At 40.4% G+C, this 4,699-nt stretch overlaps 1 non-coding gene across 1 annotated transcript; it reads right to left on the bottom strand.

The window, feature by feature from the left end:
• Positions 1-567: 567 nt before the first annotated feature.
• On the bottom strand, positions 568-673 carry LOC112090301. Its single transcript, XR_002901582.1, has one exon. It is a non-coding gene; the product is annotated as a small nucleolar RNA R71 (small nucleolar RNA).
• Positions 674-4,699: the final 4,026 nt, after the last annotated feature.

The raw sequence follows: 4,699 nt of genomic DNA, 5'->3' as shown, positions 1-4,699 counted from the left end.
AAAAAATTTAAAAAATTTTTTAAAAAAAAGAGCCGCTTAGGGTAAATGCATTAGTATAGAGACGAACTAGGGAGATTCGCTCGACGTCCAGACATTGAAACCCCTTGTGAAATTCTATTCGACTCGTCTTCTACGCCTCTGTCTCCACACTCGTCGTTGGAATTTACACTTCAAAATTTATTCGCAATGGCACAACACAAGAAAGTTCAGAAAAGGATGTTGTAAGATTACCTGCACCCAACGCGTACAGCCACCCCGTCTTGTATCATGTTCCCACTGAATGCACTGTCTCTGGATTTCAAGCCGGGCATGATTGCATTACTACCAACCTTTCATGGGTTAGAGAATGAGAACCCATATGTACACATTTGGGAGTTTGAAGAGGTGGTGGCCACCTTACACAGCCGTGCTGAGGCCGTAAACACCATCAGATTAAAGTTGTTTCCTTTTTCTCTGAAGCAGAAGGGTAAAAGCTGGCTATATTCTCTTCGACCCAAGTTTATTGGCATGTGGGAAGAAATGACGACTACATTCTTTAACAAGTATTTCCCACACCAGAAGACCAACAATTTGAAATGACAAATCTCAATTTTCGCTGAGAAGGAAAACGAAACTCTCTATCAAGCTTGGGAAGGTTTTAAAGATTTGTTAAATATGTGTCCCTACCATGGTTACGAAAGTTGGCACCTCATTAGCTATTTCTATGATGGACTCACAATCCGAGAGTGTCAATTTGTTGAGATGATATGCAACGAGGAGTTTCTCTAGAAGGATCCCGACAAAGCTATCGAGTACCTAAATGAGTTAGCTGAGAAAGTCCACACTTGGACTGGACCGAGTGCTACTGAGAGCACTAGTAGGTCCCGACCAGCTAGAGTTTATCCATTGAGGGAGGAGGAAAACCTCAAGGCCTAAGTTGAAGCTTTGACGGAACAAATCAAGGCCCTAAAAACTAAAGAAAGTAAAGGAATCCACATGGTGGCGAGGAAAGAGGCACATAAGCCATGTTTTGTTTATGGTGGAGTGGGCCATCTTGCTCAAGATTGTCTCACTTTTAGTGAAATGAGAGGGATATACGAGAAGCAGTGCAATGCATTGGGTATATACAAGAAGCCTTATGAACCTTTCTCAAACACTTATAAAGATAGCTGGAAACACCACCCAAACTTCACTTGGAGGGATCTAAACCAACATGCACAATCATCTGGAGGGCAATAGAGACCAGAGCAACAATCTCATCCACCAAGGACATATTTTGCGCCTCATAATAACATGCAATCGAAGGGGAGTTCTCTAGAGGATACCCTAAAAGCTTTTATGGACACACAAAATAAGACGAATCAAAGGGTTGATTCAATGCTCGCGCAGTTGGTGGAAGAGAATAAGGAAATAAAAAGTCAAATCACAAAGCTAACAGAAGCTTTAACTATTCAGAAGTGCGGTAAATTTCCATCACAAGCCCAGTCTAATTTAAGAGAACAACACATGGCTCAAACTTTCAACTCTAAAGGTCAAAATATCAAGGAGATTAATGCCATCTATACTCGAAGTGGCAAGAATTTTGAGATACCATCGACAAGTATTACCACTTCGAGTAATAAAGAATCTACTCAGCAGAAAGAAGAGGCAATAAAAATTCCAGTAAAAGTGCCTTTCCTCCAAGCTCTCGAGACACATGAATTCGTCCAAGCGTTACTAGACCTAGGATCGAGCGTTAACCTCATGCCTTATTCGGTCTACTCGTAATTGGGTCTTGGAGAGATTAAGCCCACATATGTGGTTCTGTAACTAGCCGATAGATCTGTTAAGAGACCATGGGGAATAGTGGAAGATGTTCTATTGCAAGTTGACAAGTTTTACTCCCTCATGGACTTTCTTGTCTTGGATACGCAATCCGTGGTGAATATGGAGTCGTCCATTCCCATCATTCTATGAAGACCTTTCCTTGTCATAGCAAACACCCTCATCAACTGTAGGAGTGGTCTCATTAAGATATCTTTCGGGAATATGACCCTTAAGGTGAATATTTTTCACACTCAGAAGCAACTACCTGATGACGATGAGTGTCAGCAAACTTTCATGGTAAACACGCATGTTGAGGATGAGGTTCAGTTAGAATATAACCGGGTGATCTTGAAAATCTCTTCCAAAAATCTAAATCTGAAAATGTCGGTCCTTGTGAGCTGGCAATTATTTTTTTCCATTTTCAAAGAATCACAGGACAGAAGAGCCAAGTTTAGGCCACCATGTTTCGAGGACCTCCCAACAGAAAGAGAAAAACTGAAACCATCCACCGAGGAGACTCCAAAAGTCAAGTAGCCCAACTACCTGTAGAGCTTGAACATAAGGCTTATTGGGCTACCAAAGCCCTCAACTTTGATCTCAGTGCTGCAGGTATCAATTGGAAGCTCCAATTTTCTAAAATCGATGAGTTAAGTAACAATGCTTTTGACAAGTTTAGGATCTACAAGGCAAACATGAAAGCGGTTTGTGACAAGCAGATCCTAAGGAAAAACTTCGAGCCAAATCAGCGCGTGGAAAGTCTCATGAAAATCTCATGAAAACATGTCAATAACAACATATATAAACTGAAATCATTCGTAAAACATACTAATACTATTGTTCAAGTGATGCAGTGGAAAGTCTACTTACCCTAAACTGCTTACAAATAACTCTCTTTATTTTTGCTTTCGTTTTCTATCTTTTTTTTTTTATTTCCTTTCTTTTTCTTAATTTCGCTTCTCTACTGGGAACTAATGGTCTCACGTTTATTTGTTTAAGATATTGTCTTCTTGTTGCCAGCAAAGGGTGTGACTAATCATAACTAATAACTGATTAAGCATGCCTAACAAGCATAACTTGGCACCATATTATAACAATAACATATTGTATAGTCACATCTCACTTAAGTTGATGACTAAGCCGGTAAACCTAATGCTACAAATCCATTGTCTACACTAAATTTTCAATCCTTAATACTTTCCAAGAAGGTACACAACCTTCGTAATATAAATATCCTCATAATACTTTCTAATCCTTAATCTGTCATTATTCCACTAGACATTTATAAAATACTTCCCATATCATCCATCATGAAAATGTCTTCAAGATTAATAAATCCATTTAAAAAAAATTCTAAAAGTAACTAAATTTCATGAAATAAACCAATTAAGCTAGTAGGTCAAATTTTCTAGATATTACAATTGGCCTCGGTCAAGACGACGTTAACGTGGCGTTCATTCTCTAGAATTTCAAAAGCCGAAAGAACCCTCTCCTTCCTGTTTCCAATAACCTTTAGACGCTTCTGAGAGACTGGAAAAGGAGACAAAATTCAACATCACAAATTGACCAAAGTGAGAAAGAATACCGAACTATCGGTAGGGCGCTCACTTAGTCTCCTAAACGATGTCTGAATCCCTCGACGCCTAGGCATGCAGTCTTCCGAATGGAAGTTAAAAGGTCCCTTGACCATGAAGAACATGGGCTTTCAACCATGGGAAGAAGAGGGAATACCTTGAATTAATTTACCTAAAACAAGCTTCAATCGCCCATGACTACCCAAAAAGAAGCACCCTTAACACTTCACGACGTGGCTTAATTTATATATGTACAAAAACTCGTCCAACGGCAACTACACATTGAACCACTGATGCCACAGGATCTATGTCCCGGCGAAACAAAACCAAAAGTTCAACGCCAGTTGAGTAGGGGAGATGCCATGGCAGTGACAAAAATCCTTCACGAAGGGATGAATTGGCAAAGTCATTCCTGCAGTGAAGGCCCGGGTATATAGGGAGAGATACCCGGGAGGAGGAAGACTAGAACTAAAGTTTACATTCGGGAAAAGGTACTCAAACCATCTCCCATCAATGCACCGACCCTTGTACGCTCGAACGATGTCTCAATTGTGAGTCTTCGGTGCTGTAGAATCGGTCGTGAAGGAAGGTCTATCTGGGTCGCCACTCATTACAGCCAAGGGGACGTTGGCAAGAGAAGCAGAGATGCCGCAAACCATTCCTCCCTCCAAGGTGATGTCCTCACTGTCATCGCCTTCTATCATGCGGTCGATGCTGTCAGCATCATCTCTAGCGTCGACCGCATACTCATCGATTTCCCTCAGGATAGAATCAATCCACAAAAGTTTGGCGGTTGAAGGAGGATCCGGCCTCGCAGTGGCTGTGCAAGGGCCCTCTCCATGACTAGATGGTTTGGGAGCTATTGTTCTGGAATAAGAAAAAAAGAGAAAAGGGTAAACCTTAGTTAAAATCCCATAAGTCGAAAGGGTACGGAGGGAGACAAACAGAATACTTCCAAGTAAGACTACATGAAGCTACTAAATTCCTATGAACACCGAGCACTCATCAACACGTTGAATGTTCATAACAAAAGAAAGGTCAATTGTTCAAATGAAACAACGAGTGTTCAAACTAAAACCCAGATTTCCTAGACAAACACCCATAACCTAAAACCCAAAACTCTTTGTGTGCAATCAGAAACCCAGAAAACTGACACAAAAAGGTCCAAATAACACAAAAAATAAGTTTTCTAGTTCCAAAACACCTATTCCTAACTATATTCATGCAGGAATCATAAAAACCTAGTGCGAAAAAAAAAAAAACATATAAGCTATAGCGAGAAATGCAAATAGGAAAGTTGGAGAGAAGGTTATGAAGAAGAAACTCACCAGAAGACTTGAAAG

The sequence above is a fragment of the Morus notabilis genome, unplaced genomic scaffold (genome assembly GCF_000414095.1).
Source record: "Morus notabilis unplaced genomic scaffold, ASM41409v2 Scaffold977, whole genome shotgun sequence".
Lineage (NCBI taxonomy): Eukaryota > Viridiplantae > Streptophyta > Magnoliopsida > Rosales > Moraceae > Morus > Morus notabilis.
This window is presented reverse-complemented; position numbering and strand designations above follow the sequence as displayed.